At 35.5% G+C, this 18,653-nt stretch overlaps 1 protein-coding gene across 4 annotated transcripts in view; it reads right to left on the bottom strand.

The window, feature by feature from the left end:
* The window catches only part of B3GALT1 (beta-1,3-galactosyltransferase 1), a 220,613-nt gene that overhangs the window by 110,878 nt on the left and 91,082 nt on the right, over window positions 1-18,653 (bottom strand). For 2 of the 4 annotated variants that reach the window (XR_006164529.1, XM_042783936.1), the window contains exon 2: window positions 5,744-5,883. The exons of the other annotated variants lie outside the window; for them this stretch is intronic. The gene's annotated coding sequence lies outside the window, so the exon portion shown is untranslated. The remainder of the gene's footprint in view (window positions 1-5,743; window positions 5,884-18,653) is intronic. 4 annotated transcript variants of the gene reach the window in all.

The following is an 18,653-nucleotide window of genomic DNA, read 5'->3' as shown; positions in this document are numbered from 1 at the left end:
AGCAAGGAATTATAAAAGGCTATTTTCATTCTAAGCACAATGTTCACTCTTGTATTTTCCAGTTTAAAAAAAGCTTTCCCACTTTATTCCATTTTGACGGAGACTTAGATACCTTTCAGGTTTATTTCTATACAGTTATTTATAACATAATTTGTTGCTAGCATGATGTTATTGCAGTCACATGGTTTTAAAAATAAGAAATTATAGAGATTACTGCACATGTAGTTCACTAGTCTGTTGCAGGAAAGCACTTAAGGTTACTTTTAGGATGCAGGCTTGAGCAGAAGATGAAGTGTTCTTGGAGATGAGGGTGTAAGCCTTCACTGTGGTACCTGAGCATTCAAATAAAATGAATTCACTCAGAACACGTCGTTCTATCTTTTAATGTTGTTCATTTTTCAGATTCTGTTGTTTGCTTCAAATAATTGTTTGGTTCGTTTTTGGTTTGGGTTTTTGTTTTTTGTTTTTTGTTTTTTTTTGAACCTACATAGTGTATCAAAACCATACATGTATATCTTTGTGAGAAAAAGTTTAGGAAACTGTTCAGTACTTTACTAGTGACTGGATTGGCCAAACATGCAATGTAGGCATTGCAGTTAAAAAGCCATGCTTGAAAACTAGATCTACTTACAATACCCCTGAAAATTCCTGATATTAAACTAATGTGAACCTTTAAGGGCATATTGTGGTCCTTACTCTCAAATGATATTGAGGTATCTTCTGGACTACAGCAAATACAGATCATGCTGGGTGATCAGGATGTGAGACTTTACCAGTCATTTACCTTGAGAGTCTGTCAGCTTTTGATGGCATCAAATGACTTAGATAAAGAATAGTGTGAAAGCAGCAGTCTATAATCTGCTGTGAATAATTTCATTTAGAAAAAGCAGTGAAATCCTAAATATTTTGTTTACTATGCTGTGCTGTTCACTTATGGTTTCATCCACTCTTCATAATCCATCAAAAGATAGAAGTCCTCTAACATGAATCTGCAGTGCCGGCATAACATCTGTTCATAATATACCGCAAATATCCAGCAGAGTATCTTTTTGGAAGAAGCATATGAGAATTGACAGTTGAATACCTACCAAAAGAAGCCCTAAAACAGATACAGAAATTGTATTTAGCTAGATCTTACGCACCTCCAAAGCACAGGGCAGTTGCTTGTTTTTCAAGTAGAGGTGTGCTTATAAAATTAAGTATATTAGTGCCACTGGAAATGAAAGTCAGAGGTTGACCATGCTAACAATTTTATTACTCCAGTTTATATAACCAGTGTTCCAAATTTTTAAATACTCTATTTTCACTAAAATTGGCCTGCATAGCTGACAGTATGGTTTTATAATGCACAATATGCTACTTAAATAGGTCACATCTTTAAGATTCTGTACTCCCTGAAATTCTCTTAAAATGTTGTCACCATTCACACCTTGGTTACTTAAAAACTGTCATTAAATAAAAATACTATACTTGTGATTTTCCTGCTAAATGTAATTGAACGTTCTATCTCTGAAGCATAACAAAGTTTTGGCCTGTCTGTGTTTTCTTAAACTAATTGAAGACTTTGAAAGTGTGTATCTCTAATACAATAAATATTATACTATAATACTGTCATGATCAATTAATCAAAAAAATTAGCTGCCTAAATTAATTGAACTAGCAGAAAAAGCTTTGTCTGTCATGAGAAAACTTTGAAACATGATCCTTTCCTCGAGTTCAACTCCTAAACTCTTCCATTTATTATTTTCTTGTTGTTTTCCTGAGTTGTTCAATGTGAAACTTGAATAGTTTGTAAATGTATTAAAAAATAACAGTAGTAATAATTACCATGTTGTGGTAGGATTTTAGGTTGAAGAATTCATACTGAGATTTAATTTAAAATCTTTATCTTTTCAGAAGAAATTACTAAATATTTTTTAAAAAGTTATTTTTCCATTACCAATTTTAAACTGCTGCACTGAAAATTTATCATGAAATAATGCATTCATTTATGCTTGTTTTCAAGGTAACAGTTTATCAGAATAACAGAAATCAAAATATTTAAAATGTTGTAAATTCTCAATTTATAAGGGTAAGGTAAACACTAATTCTGTAAAACACTAGTTGTCTTTCATGAGCATGGAATTGAATGCATTCTTCGAAGGAAGAAATATAAAAATATTACTCTCTTTGGTAATAATACATAGCTTTCCTTTAAAGAAAAGAATAATAGACAAATGTTTGCTAATTCAGCAAGTATGTTTACAACATGGAGTCTTTGAACTTGAGCTGTCAGTTTACACATATCAAAGATCCCTGCTAATTTAAAAGGGAAGAAAACCATTGAGTACAATAGTGAGAACTGGCTTTTTCCCTTCGTTCCTTCCTCCCTCCTTCCCTCCTTTCTTCTCTCCCTCCCTCCTTCCTCCCCTCCCTCCCTCCCTCTTCTGATCTCTCACAGAATAATAACCCTCATTTAGTGACATCAGTCATTTTTGCATCAGCCTTTTTATGGCTGGAACAGAAGATTATGTGTGGAATAAGCATGAGTGGCATTCAGACACAAATGTGTGAACACTTCACAGATTTTGATAATACAGTGGCAAATGTGTCATGAGTTTGTGTTAACATTAGCTGAGAAATGGAAATGGATGCAGTAATTTGCACAGCAATTGCAGTTCAGCCCCTCCGGCCATCACTGGGCTGTGAGTATTTACAAATGTAAACCCATGCAGTGTCAAACCTTGAGATTGGTGAACTGCACCCAGTGGGTTTTGGTAGTGAGCGCAAGGAGGGCAAAGCTTACAAGGGCCATACAGCCATGATCCTCTATTCATTATACTGTGAGGTTCTGCTACCTTTAAATAGCATTGAGTCACTTATATGAGTTAAAAAAAAAGAAGTTATCTTCCTAATATCCAGTAAAAACTAAGATGGAAGCAAAATGTATAAACCACCATAGGTAATACTGGGAGTTACTAGAATTTTTCTGATTTATTCCTGCTAAAGATCTGACTAAAGGGAATGTTCTTATACTTTCTGGCTGCTCAAACTGAACACTTGAATAGATGATAGCTTTGAAGATATCATCTGAAGTATTGCACAATTAGCATGAATAATTTTGAAATATTCTGTTGTTGTAACAGATCTTTAAATGCCTCTTGAATGGGCCATGGTGTTTAGAGCCAAACTATTCAAAAAACCAGCAAGCTTGTACATTTCCATTATTTAGTATCACAAAAATTGTCATTTAAAGTGGTGACTGAATAATAGCTCCCAAAGAGTGATCTAACCTTGGCTGGATTTTACTTCAGAGTCAGACTACACCTCCAAAGATTGCACTGCAGGGTAGGAGGAATGAAGAATTGAATTTGCAGGCAAATATGGCCATGTGAAATACAAGGAATTTTTTTCATTGCACCCACTTTCCTGAAATGTTGGCCAAGTTTTGGACATGTTAATAACAATCTGCTTGTGAATTCTGATATATTGTAAGAGGAAAGCCTTTTTAAATTTGGAGATGTTGTTTGTTTGGAGATTTCTTACACCCTGTGAACAGCTCACTTATCCTGATATCAAATTGACATAATTAATTTAGGATTCTTTAACTGTTTTCAGCAAATACTCCCTCACACTTTACTGTTCTAATCATTCATTTGATGATTTTATTATAGTTGTGCATATGGACTCTCATTTTTAGAGATTACTGATTTAATGTTTTCTCCAGCTTACACCGTATAACACTATTTTTGATGTAAAACTGTATTAGGGTAATGTGTGTAGCATTGCACATAGCATTTGCTGACTTTTGAGTCAACTTGCTTTGAGGTTGTCTGTAGGGTTTTACATATGGTGGCTGGCAATTTCTTCCTGTTTGCATATTCCTGATAGAAGTTTATTACTTTTCAGTAGCTGGAAAGTATATAGTATAGCACACATTAGACTCTCGTATTTAGTTCCATCTCCATTTCAGTTACAGACCTTATTGCTATAATTAAGAACTATACAATTTGTGCTTATTATTCTATATACCTTGAATGAGTTCTGTACTCCTTTCACTTTTAGCGCACTCCCCAAGGTAATACAAAATAATAACATACCATATGGCAAATGGAATCAGCTGTAACACCACACAGCGTCTTTTATCATGTAGCTTTTACAATATGACATTCCTAAGTTTGTAACTGATGAATATTGCATGTCCCAGAGAAACTCTAGCTGTATTATGCTGCTTCTATCCCATTAGAGGCATCCTTGCTGATACTCTGAGCCTTTTTTTTAACATAAATGCAGCAACTGTCATTTTGCAAGAATCAACAGTGTATAAAGGAATAGGCAGAATGTCTCAACGTGTGGTAATCTTGCTAAACTGGAAAAAGTTAGCATGGACAGAATATTGCATTTTTATGAATTGTGCAACACATAATTGATATGATGTAACAGTAATAATGAGTTTCATGTAGTTCGGCAAGCTTGACTGGGGATTTCTGTTTGTTTGTTTTTAATGTCTGTATAGCTCCTGGAGATTCATAGAATGTGTTATTTCAGTAATGGATTTCCATAGGTTTGGAGTCAATTATCTGAAAACTGCCGTCTGGAAGCATTAGATGCTGTTCTATGAAAGTTAAATATAAGCATAACATAGGCATTTTGTACAAGGGTTAAGGCACTTCTAAAAGGCCAAACTCTAAAGGGAACTCTATTTTGTGGGTATACTAAATGGATGGAATAAGCTGATGGTGTTAATCAGGAATGTGAAACCCTGTAAGTAACCATTTCTTAACAGTTGACATGTATTGGTACACCAGTATCTCATGTTAGCTTTAGTTTTGTGAGTGGAAGGGAGAGGTAAGGATTAAGCAAACAGATAGGCAAATGTTGGATGCCTAATGCTCAGTAATGAGTATTTCTTTCCATCTTATGCTTGTGGCAAAAATGTAATTTTAATGTATTCTAAAAGTAAGCATATCTAAGAAGTTAAGAGAATGTTTCTGTCACAAACAAATGCATCATGGAGCATGCAGTTGTCTTAGCTTCCGGGATTGTTCTAGGCTGTAGAGAATGTACAGTCCCCGCCACATTTACTGCTCCCACTGTGTCTCTTCAAGTGGTATAGCAACTTTTCTCCAAAGCAGGGGAGCAGAGGATGAATTGTTGCTCACTGTTCCTCCAGCTTTGCTCTTTGGTAAATATGCTTTTACTCCTCTCTAGTCAGGCTAAGGAAATAGAACTGTGCTCAAGCTCTAGCTGAACTTTCCGCCTGTCACCAGTGTAAGAAGGGAGAGGTAGGTCATAACACGTTGCTTTTCTGCAGTGCACATGTAATGCCCCAAGAGATCAGTGCTAGGATACAATAAGGCTTGAAAACTTTGAATTGATTTGTTGAGAAAGAAAAGTATCACACATAGTACATCTCTCTTTTACTCCTTTGTAAAAATATTACTTGTTTGGTTTTCTGTAGGAAATAGTACAATGTTTTACTTAAAATAAAATAAAACACAGAACAGTGGTTTTATTAAAAGAAATGTAAAATACCAGTATAGTAAATATTTGCACTGAGGAAAATGGCAGTTTTGCTCAAAAAGGAAATTAATTGTGTGAGTGGGTGTAAGTAGGGTATTTGTGTGTGTGTGTGTACATATGTCTATAAACACATAATAGCAGTAATTCTCAGAAATACTAGGAAGTGCAAGATAAGCATAAACTATTTGATATGATTCTTTGTACAATTTACACTTTATTCAGAATCACCTGAATTCCTTACCTGTTTTTTTAGAAACTGCTCTGTCTTTTTGTCCGTAATTTTCCTTTCTTGATTATCTGCATCATATCTACTGCCATTCTCCACTGTTTGCTTGCCTCCTTGTCACATATGAAACCAGTTCAGACTGTATATTGATAAACCTGCATTGACAAATATCCATGAGTTACATATGGGCAAATAAAAGACTTTTTAAAATTACTCTTCTCTTTGTTTTCCACAAAAACAGAGATAGAACAAAAAGAGAGTTGGGGTCAAGTTCTGGTGTAATCAGTTTGCACATGTGAAAGCTGCCATATTTTTATATTGCTAACCATGTAAATCCACACACAAAATCTATTTTTATAATTTTTTTTTTTAAATATGTGGCAACACAAACACATTGAAATAATATAAGTGTTGTCTTACAACACAAAACATGAGCATATGAGAAATAGAAATCACTAGTATTTGGCAAGTTGTCCTTTGGAAGCCCTAGCAAATACCTTCAGAGTGACCAGTCATATTTAGAAGTGCCACAGATTAGTTTAGTTGCAGCATTTATCTGTTTTCTTTTAGGCCTGATGTTGAAGTTTACAACAAGTTGCCTATCTGAGACACTTCTGCAGAATTCTGATCAGGCTGGCAAGAATTGTCCTTGTATTGTAAATGGCGATTTTCTAAACTGCAATTTAAAGGTTTGTCTATTTCCTTTTCTGTGTTATCACTCCTTGGTGGGTTTTTTTGCCAGCACTTATTCCTGGCTTTTCCCCAATTCCTAACAGTCCTTCCTCCATCTCTTATGCCTCTTTTCCCCACCTTCGGTTTTGAACAGTCATGCCTTTAGGCAAGAGTTTGTAAATTAAGATTGTATTGTCCTGTTTTATGAATTTAGCTATTCCCAACATTCTCATTTCTAATTGTCTGACTTAATTAAGCTCAAGATAGTTATAAACACCTGTATGGGGAATTTGTGCATGATTATTTTAAATGACATAGTTTTGTCATACAAGCAGGTATGAAAAATAATTACAATGTGGGAACATATAATGGTGCCAAGGAATTTTAACTGAATTAACTATAGGCACTATGGATATATTTCCTAAAATGAAAAGCATATCTTTAAAATAATTTCCACATTCATGGGGATCTTATTTTCTTGAGAAGGACAACAGCCATATTAATTGGCCCTTTTCCAGTAGGATTTATGTCAGAACGAAGCAAAAAGCATAGGAATACTTAAAATGGCTTCCTTTAAATGATGAAATTTGTTCTATCCTTTAATGCATGGAGTCCTTGAGTGTTCAGTCTCAAGGACTGCACAAGCCTCTGCATAAGTGTGCCGGTGACTGAGCCTGGACTGGCAGCCTTCTGTGGCTTAGAGACATGCAAATATAGTATGGTGGACAGAGCACTGAATAAAAGATGAACTTAGCCTAAAATCAGCAGAATTTGGGTCCATGTTTCCCTTTGTCTCCCTGCCAAATAGTTTTACAGATAATAAACACGGTCAACAAAATTCAGTTATGACAAGTAACAGTTAGCTTGTGCATCATTTATCACAGAGTTCTGCGATTAGTCACATCTTCACATGCTTTAACGTGAAATATTTGTCACCTTTGAGCATGCCATGTTTTATTAAGGTGTCCAGCTTTTCACAGGGAGGATATTAAATGAAAAGCATTCTAATTTGTCTGGAAATTCATGCCATACACCAAATACCATGTTTTCTGTGATTAGTGAGCAGGAACCATCTGCCATGTCCCCACCCCCACAGTACTGAGGAAAGCAGAGGCTGAAGGTGAGAAGTATATTTACTTTTGACAACAAAACCAGCTGTTGCCATTACTTTTAGCTGTAAGGCAAACATGCTGGAAAAGGTGACTATCTATTGTGATTCCTGTGCACTGGGAACAACTATGACTGTTGATGACAGCAAACCTCTTAAAATCCAGAGGAAAATTGCTTTATGACATATGCCAGGAGGGCATGTACAAACACAGCTCCAGCCAGGAGCTGGAACCAAGAAGCAGAAACTTCCAGCTAGAAAGTATCTGAATGAGTTAAAATAAGAATCTCCCCCTTCTCCCACCTTCCTTTTGCTAGAAAATTAAACTGGAAAAGAGAACTATTTTTCTCTAATGATAACACAAGATTCTGAAATTAATCACAGCAGGTAGAAACATCCAGCACGGATTTTAAAAGATATTGCATATTCATATGCTGAAATGTTTTCCGTTGCCGACAGCTAACCATTCCAAGTGGAGAAGGTACATTCTCTGCTGTTGTTCATTCTCTGCCAATTTTCCTTCTTAAAACTCTGGCACCATATTTTGGGGGGCTGTGTACTCTAATCTGTTATTCTTACCATCATCCATCAGAGTAAGAAAGATATTTACAGAGCTGACTCATTTTGACTTTGAATAGCATTGCAGCAAATAGCTATATTTTCAAAATTTTTGAGAAAGGGAAAAGGGGTATTTCTTCACTAAAAAAACTTTACTTCCTTGTTACCTTCTTTCATATCATACAAGGAGAGCACTGTGCTATGGTGTGAATGTACCTAGAGCATATTTCAGGAGCAAAATATAAACATTGGCAGCAAAGGACACTTTATGCAAATGCATTTCCTGAGTGATGGCTCTTCCTCCCTGATGATTCTGGCAAGACATAATAATTTGGGAAAATAAGTGGAGTGCCCTGCCCTTCAGCTCTTTTCTCTAGAGCATGCACATCCCCTTGCAAATAGGATTATGACAAAATAAAAGGTTCATTTGGACGGGAGCACCTTTTAAAATATATTCAATATATCACTGTAGAAAATAGTAGAGATAAAGCAGAGCTATAAAAGACACACTTTTAGGAAGAGAAAACAGACCATCATGCCTAACTCTATATTGCACTCATTTTCCTTTTACAGCCCACCTGTCAGTCCTGTTATCTTTGTCTAGAAAAGAATTTACAGTAAGTCTCTGCTTCAATCAGTTTCCATGGTAACTTGGTTCTGTTTTAAAACCTTTACATAAAAATGGCTTGGTTAAAATGATAATGGGCTGCAATGCTTGCCTGTACCTGAACTACACCTTTCCTGTTGCTCAAAAATAATCAGACAGGGGTGTCTCTCTATCTGCTCTAGTTCCTTTGGTTTCTACAACACTGTCTCACTAACCAAGTTAGATCAGTTTCTTTGCCATCTGGAAATCTCAGTTTTCAGAGATGTATAGAGTTCAGGGTACTGACTTGTGTTTACACATTGAGTGCTGTGGAGTAGAGCATGTTAGGGTTTGGAGTCTTGAGTTCACTGGAGAAGGATCCCTCTGTGTGTACAGTCCCTATGGCGGGGGTGAAAGCTCCAAGGACCATAGCATCCGATAAGAAATGAACCAGAAGAGGCAGAGTGTCTCCCTTCTAGAAAATGCTTTTCATAAAGGTAGGAAAAAAATTTCCCTTTGGGCCAGATCAAGGAGAAATAAAAGATCAGAAAAAAACAAATTAAATTTTTAATTGATTCTAGGAATCTTGAGATGCTATCCCATCACTGTGGATATGTATGTTTTATTCGACCTTTAGTTATCCCTCATCCTAATTTCAGGCTCATCTCTTGCACTCATAATTTCTGATTCTCTGGCCCAGTTTGACTTTGTCTTTGACAGTCTTTTTCATAATTTTGATTACTTCTTTATACTGTCTCAAATCTCATCTAGGAAAAAATCAGTATTATTTTTTATGTAACTTAAATACTTCAGTGCTAACACAAGTTTCAGTTACAGGGAAATCTTAAAAGAATTTCTAATGTGGATCTGATAGAGCTCTTCAGCAATTACCATGAAAACTTAATGCATTTCATAGAAGATGACACCTTCCCTGTGATATCAAAAACTCTTAAACTTCTATACTAGATCTGCTCTGCTAAGTTGTATCAGAAAGCTTAATATTTATATAGGAAGTTTTTTGTTCTATAGGAGGCACTGATAGAATTTATGAAAAATAATTTTACACTGCTATATCTTCCAGGCAGGCATTCCAAAAGCTGCGGAATGTAGGGATGCACCAGTTAATTTACAACTCAGTTTGTCCGAAGACTTGGTAAAGATCTCATGTTTTGGCATGGGACAAAGCAATATTTTCCTGGGATAAGTGGTTGCCCAGCTGGTCCCTATTAAACATCTTAGCAGAAGCAAGTCCATGTTTGCATTGTGTTTTGTAGTTTGGATAGTATGAGATACCACCGCCTTGTCCTTAGCAATACACAGAAGGGCACTGCTCAGTGATTTTTCACGTCTTCTCATTTCTGAATGGCACTACTATGCAAGGTGTATGCATGCTGTATCCTTCATATGGGTTTACTTTTGCATAGACTAAACTTTGATTGTCATCTACTGATTCATCTAGATAATATGATCACCTTGAAATTCGGTTACAATTTAAAAGGAAGGAATCAGTATCCTTATTCCAAACCAAATAATATGGGCATACTAGAAGTTCTAGTTAGACCTACATAATTCCTCCCAAAATGACTTGAAAAAGCAGGCTTTCAAATGCATTTTTTCCACCTCTTATTTTTAACTAGCAGTTTCATTTATTCCCTATGTTGTAACACTGTCCTATAGACATTAATTACTGAGGGTAGGGCATTGTCAAATCAGGGTACCATAAATCTACTGAATTCCTTTCATCAGTCATGGCAATAACATCTTCACTGTACTCCTGTGTGTCAGTAAAGTGTGACCTTCTCTGACTGACCTGTGCAGGCTAAGCTTAATTGAATTATGCTTTTCCAGTGGACACTTTAACTTTCACACAATGATTTTTTCAATAGCTGACCAACTGGTCCAACCAACTGGTCTCCAGTTTCCAGATGAAATAAATAACATATGATGATTTGCAGAATGCAAAAAAGTAGTTACTTATTTTTAATCCTTTTAACCTCCTTTAACTTAATCAAACAATTAAATATGCTTACACTTTCCATGGTTTTTTATTCCTTTGTATAAAAAGGACTGATTCTGTGCTTCTTTTCATCATTGTAGCATTATTGATTCCATCCTGATGCTAATCTGTGCTCCAGAAATAGTGTAGTTTGATGTGAAAACTGATCATACTAGTTGGTTCCTTGAGATAGGAAATGTCTTCTTAGGCATGGTTATTATTGTATTTAATTAATCTTCTAATTACTGTATAGTGCAACAGGCTATGTTTTCTTTTGCCCTGAATATTATTCATATGTATGGCAGATCAATCTTAGCTACAAAACTATCTCAAATGTATCATTTGATATTTCTGCCTCCTTTTAAGTAATTAAAAATTACTGTTAAATTAAGAGGGTCTTATTTCTTAATTTTCAGCTTATTGTGCTAACTTATACTTTAAAAAAAAAAGTATTTTCTTTATTCCTCTTTACTTTGAAATGTCTTTTATCACCTTATATTAGTTATTACCAAGTATTTCAGAAATACCAGTATCTGTTACTAATTTAGTTGCTGGTAGGAATTCCAAATAGCTAATCTCTGTGCCTTAAATAATTATGGGATTTTTTTTTTCCTGTTATAACTATGACTACCCTCATGTGCTACTTTATATGATTTTTTTTTTCATATTGCATACAATTAATAAGATTTTATTTGGTACATATTTTACCCCCTCACTGTGCTTTCTGAAGACATAACTTATTTTGAAAGCTAATTATGTTGTGATTAAAGTAGAACAAACCTGTTTGGATAAAATAATAAAAGCTTAAATATTTATGCATCCATGAACCTTCATATTACAAATCTCAGATACCTCTGCTGATGAAGGCCAAATGGGCTATATATAAACAAGTATGTAAGATGAGAATCAGTAGCTTGTAAGACGTTAATTGTGCCTGCATTACCAGTTTGCTGCCATCTGTGGTATATGTTTTTGAGATGGATGAACTTTGCAGTGGTAATGTGAACCTCAATCTCCCTCTTTCCTGGTCCCTGTGGTCCTGGTATCTCCTACATGATGCATTCTCCAAACTTCCCCATTATGTCCTAAACTTACTTTCAAAATATCTCTCTCTGATTTTATTCTCCTTATGCAAAATTATCCCCTCCCCCTGGTTACATGCAAGACATCATGTTTCAAAGTATGCTACACAGAAAGAGATCAACAGAGGAGTACCATCGTGAAAGTTACAGGAGGGGAACTGAAGGTGCACAGAGAGAGTTTGGAGAGTGTGAAGGAAAGGAAGAGCAGTGCTTTGTTTCTTCTCTCTGCCTGCTCCTCCTGTGAATAGCACAGCCAAGATAGGAATTTGAAAGCAAGTTTATCAAGGTCATTAAGTTGCTTGCTGACCAAATTAACAAGGTAGAAAGGCTCAGAAAACTGAATCAGACACTTTCTCTTTAGCATATGTTGTTTGTTTCAGTCTGAACCACACCATATGAATAGTCACACCTTCACTTCTGCTGTTCTATTGCCTCTGGTCCTTCTCCAGACAGAGGCACTGGCCTATCTGGCAGTAAAACTTGTGGCACTAAATGCTCCTGATCTTTACTGTGGTGAGTTGTAATGAGAATTGTTTTATAATGGTGCAGGACAGGAAGGAGCAATTAGATGCAATGGGCTGAAAAGCTAAGAGCTCAAACCAAGTCTTCAGGCTCATTTCAGAGACCACAAAACCCTGTTCTGTTCTGGAAGGCCAAAAGGTTGTGAAGAAGTTAATTTCAAAGTAAGGTCATACCCACTCAACTTAATTAAGAGATTCTTGTCTCTAGAAACTCTTGTGATCACAACTGACACTTGCGACTAATCTGATCAATAATATTATTTTTTAGCAGAACTGGTTTTAAAAACACACACATTCAGGTTACACTAAAATTAATTTTAAAAGTTCCATCTTACTTGGATGATAACTGGTATCAGTGAAAATGATAAGCCAAAACATTATATTTTCATGTCATCTAATAGCACTGAATAAGTAGGTGCGTATATTTTCAAAATGAGTTTGCTGTCTCAAAGTGACAAAGACATGGTTAGCCACTAGGTATGGATTATAACAGAGTTAGGCCAGTGAGTAGGACTCGGGGAACCTCAGGTTCCTTGCATGGCTTCTGGGCTTTTCTCCCTCTTATATAAAACAGACACCATGAGAATACCTTAATTTGTTCAGCGGTAAGAAATACATTCCAGACTCTGATTCCCAACTATTATAAGGAAGAATGAGAGAGTTGCAACGTATGTGAGTACCTAAACAGAAAACAGAAAATTAATCATGCCTGTTTTCTGGTTAACTATCATAATTTAACCTCAATTTACTCAAAGATTTGCATCTTCCAAAGTGAAACTTTTCAATGACATTACATAAATGAATCTAGCTTAATGTATCATTCTTGGAAAATTTGTATCAGTTCCCTGATCACTCCATTTCTAGAGAGAAATGCAAGCTTCCCGTATTACTTTTAGAAGTATTGTATAAACAATTCATTTTCATTGGTGTACTGAGAATCTGGGGATTGGGGTTTTATTCATAAAATCCAGACTAGCTTGTTTGATTTTCCACCTTCCTTTCCTTCTTTATAAAAGTACAATCTGAAGGAAGCACAAAATCAGATGGAAGAACTCAATTTGGGCTCTTGAGAACATATGGCAATTACATTTCCTTTTACAAAAGGAAAATAATTAATCTTTTATAAATTACATGTGTGAAAAGAATCAGCTATGGAGGTGCATGTCTTAAGCTTTAAAATTACGTCTGCTTTTGATTTCCAAATATAATATAAGGAAAAGGGCAGCTACAGCAAAAGGAGCAGAGTCAATCAACAAGGTAGTATCATTAGTCTGGGTCTGGCATTATTCTAGAAAATGGGGATTGAATTAGATTAAAATATAAATCTAATACAGAGAATACTGTGAATTCCAAGGTTATGTATGCCATAGGTATATGGCTGATTCACCAGCTTTGAAGTCCAGTGTGCCTTACAGATGAATGTGCTTTTAATCTAGAACTAAAGCTCAGTGGGAAATAGGTTTGTTACTTTTTTATAAGATGTCAGTTTAGGCAATCAGAACATTTCTTAGAAAAATAGTTTTCGGATGAAACACAAAGATTTTCACAAATCTTCCAAGAAAATCTTATAAGCTTCCCTTGCCACCTGTATTTCCCACCACCACCCCCAAAACCACAAGTAGAAAATCAAGACATATTTAAGACAGTGTAATCTGTAACATTTAAAGCAGTTCAGCTTTAAAAAGTAGAAAAAAGAAAAAAAAAATGACTGTGAGAAAGTTATGGTAAGGCTCTCTAGGAAAATCAGAATCCAAAACACATGCTGACGAGCTGGCTGGCTGACCTGAGTCTAGCAAAAACAATAAAAAAAAAAAAAAAAAACCCAAACAAACAACCCTCTAAAGTAAGTAACAGTTATTTGTATAGGTGATTTTGTCATCTTTGCGATGTTCAGTTGTTTTCCTGTCAGAATTTTTCTACCTTACCTTCCCCCTCCCCCTGAAAAAAAACCCCCTGAAAATATCTAACACTGCCTTTAATATGTATAAAATTATCTTTATAGCATCTCTTATACTGTTAAGCTGCCCAGACCTTTACTCTCCATATTCAGAAGCTTCAACTGCTAAGTAACTTCTTTATGTGTGACTTTCATTAGAAAGACACTTAGTACTTAGTTGATCAAACACCCACTCAATTACTACTCAAACTTAACTGTTTTGATGGAGGAATTTAAAGCATAAAAATGTTTTTGTTTTTGTTTTTTAGCAGTTTTGTTTCAATAGTAGTATAGTAGTGGGATGTTTTGTTCAATTGTGATTAGATTTTTTTGTCTTTTTTTTGATTTTGATTTTGAGGAACAGTAGTTGCAAGACAAATATTTTGACTCAAGAAGCTTAGTCACTCATGTGAGTTCAGTACGTTCTTTACTACTGTAAAAGTTACAAAGCCAGTAATTTTTGAAGCCATGAATATTAAGCAAAATCAGCCATGCTGGACTTACAAACAACTAAAATAATATATTTTTTTAGTAAATAGACTGCTTTTAATTTCCAAATGAAGGATGTAATATTCCCAGCAATGCAGAATTTAGATTTTTAAAAGCAAGGAATGCTGGGGAGGGGGACTTAAGAGAGAGCATTCACCCATCCTACAAATATAATGCAAGAGCTCGGTATTTTTAAGGTCAGTTCTCATTGTTATGAATATTCCTGATGGCTGCTTAAGATCAATTAGGTTTAATGTAGTCTATTATTCCTCACTAAACTTCAGCTCCTCAGTCCTACAGTAATACATTTTATTAACAATTGTGAGGAAAAAACGAGTTTTGGAATTTTTAAAATCTAGAAGTAAAAAGAAAAATTCTAAAAACAAATGCTGCTTTTCTATACACATGGTCATGGGTTGAATTATGATTTCTTTTTTCCTCTTACATTTGCTTTTCATCTCTATGAATATTACATTGGGAAATAGTTTTGTAGCTGTTTTTTGTGTCAGATGCCCAGATGGTATAAATTAGCTAAACTGACTTCACTGATGTAGTATGGATTTATATCCCCATGGAATGGAGAGTATATACATATAACATAGCATAGCATGAAAGATTTCTCATTTAGCAGAGATAATATATCTGCATGAGAATTTCAAAGTACTTAGTATCTTGGACCAAGGTCTCAGAACTTGGTGGTAGTTTTACCATTGCCTTCTGTGGAGCTAATGGGGAATATTCACACTTGCCAATTTTTGGCTACTAGCTCAGATTAGATGATTGCACAGAAATTTAGAAAAGGTGAAGTTGATTTCCTTATGTTCCAAATCCTTATTTAACAGAAAAGAAAGAACTATGTTCTGTTAAGCTCTTTTTTGAAATTCAAATTATGTTTATACCTTAGGGTAAAGACTAACTAGAGGCTAGCATGGCTTGCATGAGCTTCAGATGATTAACCTACTTTATATTGCTCTCACCACACTGTATTGGTTAATCATTATCTTTTAGCAGTGTCTTTAACAATTACATAAAACAGCATTTATCTCTTTCCTATATTTAGAAGACCTTACACAAACTAATCTTATTTTTTCTTTAACACACAAAAAGGCTCTATGTAGGAAAGGAACATATAGCTGTGGTTATTAGTATCTCTCATTGTACCAGGTTTTTCTGGTAGAAAAATAAGTCAACTTATTATTAAGTAGAAATATTATTAAGTGGAAATCCATTTAGACATCCCTGAGAAAGCAAAATAAATATAAGAAATTTATAAACTTCTTTATATAGAACTAGAAATTTGCAATTAAGGTTTTTTTTCTCAAGGAATGTCATCATCATACCAGTCCATGTAATTTCCCTTGAGAGAAGATACTTATCTATATACAATATTGGGGCAGAGTCAACCTTTGGGAACCAATGATAACGGAGTACAGAAAATGGAATAGCTGGGAAAAATATTAGGTTTAGGTCCATGTACAAAGCCAGATCGAACAGTAGATCTGATTTCCATTCAACTATGTGCTGAATTCTACAAGAATGCCTAATTCTTGTAATTCTTGGGACCATCAGGGTAAAGAAAATAATTTTCCCTGTACTTCAGACAATTGCGTAATGACACTGTCAAGAGTAATTCACAAGAATAGTTGCTTTTCTTTTTTTTTTCCTCCACCTTCCTGCACACCATCAAACAAAAACATCTCTCTCTCCCTAGAGAGAGTTAGTTACTCACAAACTTAAATACTAGTGAAAACACACAAATCCTTGAAAACTGTTACGTGGCATAGGAAGAGAGAAAAAGGCATTGTGCAACATCAGCATGTCCTGCATCTAGAAGAGAAGAAAGGTTACCTGGTAGAAGTGCTCAAGTGACTGAGAAAGATACATACCACATGCTATAAATGGAGGCAAATGAAAATCAAGAGCTCCTGCCTGATTCTTTGGTAACAACTTCTTCACCTAACTCTGATTATTGATTAACCTTGAGCACGTAACCATGATGGTCTAGTTGCAGACCATAAGGTGCTTCTTAACTACTCAAAGCATCACTACACTGCACTCAGCTGCATGTCTCCAGCAGAAGTATGTTCATTTTAGCCATGCACATAGGCCTACCAGACCTACCTGTGGTTAAATATCTGCTTTATTTACACTGCCTCTAGATGTCCAGTGCCAGAAGAAGCATAAATATCAACTGAATAACTAAGGGATATATTTGTGATGGCAAAGTCTGGCTAATTTTGGAGATCTTTTTGCTTATGAGAACCCCTCCACGTTTAAGAAACTAACTATATCTTAGGAGCATTTTATTAAAAAAAAAAAAAATAATCCCACATGCAGAATTCATGAATAATATTTTTTTTTAATACTGCTTCTCCTAATTCAAAGAATTCAGTGCCACTTTTTTAACATTTCCCAAGGCCATACATTTCAGAAAATATGTATTTAAATATCTCTTTCCCAGAGCTGTAATAACAGAAGATTTCATTAGCAACATTTAGGAGTTTTAAATTATTGCCGCAGAAACAGATATATTATAGTGCACAAAGGAAAAGAGAGAATACTTTTCCCCCACAGCAGATTCTCATCTTGTCTATTATATGATTCATAGGGAGAACAATCAAGAAAATGAACTGTATTTTCCTGTTTGAAAAGATTTAAAGGTAGGTTTATTTCCAAATTAAGAAAGTGTTATCAAAGTAGAAGAAAAATTTCTTACCAGCAAAACCCCTACATGAATACTAAGCGCATACTGTATATTACGTATGTAAGAAACTTGCATTTGAAAAGGTAAAAAGGTGGAGGTTTTAAGAAAGAAACTGTGAGGAGTTGCTGTAAATTCTTGAAGAGACAAGAATGGTCTTCTAATGTGACATAATAAACACCTTAGGATCCTATGATTTTTTTATTTCTACACAGACTGTACTAAGAAAAAGTGTCTATCAACTCTCTTTTTAATCCATCCATTTTACTTCATTTTACTTTGATTTGATTTCACATGCCTGCTAGGTCTCATTCATTTAGTACAGACTCTTCCACTCCTGTCCAGTTTCAGGCTCCTTGGCCATGGTGGTAGCACATCATGTATCGGCTGGGCAGCTCCTGATCCTGGACTGCACATGCTGAAGGTAGCACATCAGCAGATGTGTCAACTAGATTTTCCTGCAGTGTATTGTCCTGGAACAGGACAGAGGCACCAACATTGCATTTCAATGGGAAAAATGTTGCTAGCCGTGGAGGCGTTTGTTTATGCCACATCCCTTCCAGCCATGGATTCTCTCCACACAGAGGGATGTTACTCCCCTGCCATCACTAACTTCACTGGTCAGATTTGAGAAACAAAGAAGATTGCTGTGCTGGATTTGAGTCTAGGCTTTTAAGCTGTGCCAATATTATTTTAAAGCGATCTATTCACCAGCTACTCAATTTTATCCTGCCCATGATCTCTCGTGTCCTCCTGTGTACTGTGATTGCAGCTGGAGTAACTTTATGTTTGACAACTCAGACGCTGACTGTGCATCTGCTGCAGAAAAGAACTTTATGTGGGATGCACAATCTATGTGGGAGCCCATAATGCAGGTGGTCAGCTCACACTGAACTCTGTCTGGCCTTCCTTAAACTACTGCCTATGCCTTGGCAAACTGGTGCTTTGCTTGGATATGCTTATGCAAGCTGCAGTCCTACTTTTAACCACTTTGTAGACGTGCCCTTAATAGTAAACCTTTCATAACAAAACAACTCAGAATTTGAAAATCTGAATGGTAATGTTTCTCTAGTGCCTCACACGCTACCGTGACATTATCTTATAGGTATAAAAAGTACATTCACTGGTAAAGTAGTTTGCAGCTCTAAAACTCTGTAGTAATGCCTGTTGGAAAAAACTACATTTTGGATCAGTACTAATCCAAAGAATCCTGCATATTTTTTGTCTTTACTTACATTACATGATGTAGCACACTCTCTCAGTACTTTTGATGTGT

This window comes from Tyto alba, unplaced genomic scaffold (assembly GCF_018691265.1).
Source record: "Tyto alba isolate M040663 unplaced genomic scaffold, T.alba_DEE_v4.0 Super-Scaffold_7, whole genome shotgun sequence".
Lineage (NCBI taxonomy): Eukaryota > Metazoa > Chordata > Aves > Strigiformes > Tytonidae > Tyto > Tyto alba.
The sequence above is the reverse complement of the archived record's forward strand: the minus strand, read 5'-3'. Positions and strand labels throughout refer to the sequence as shown.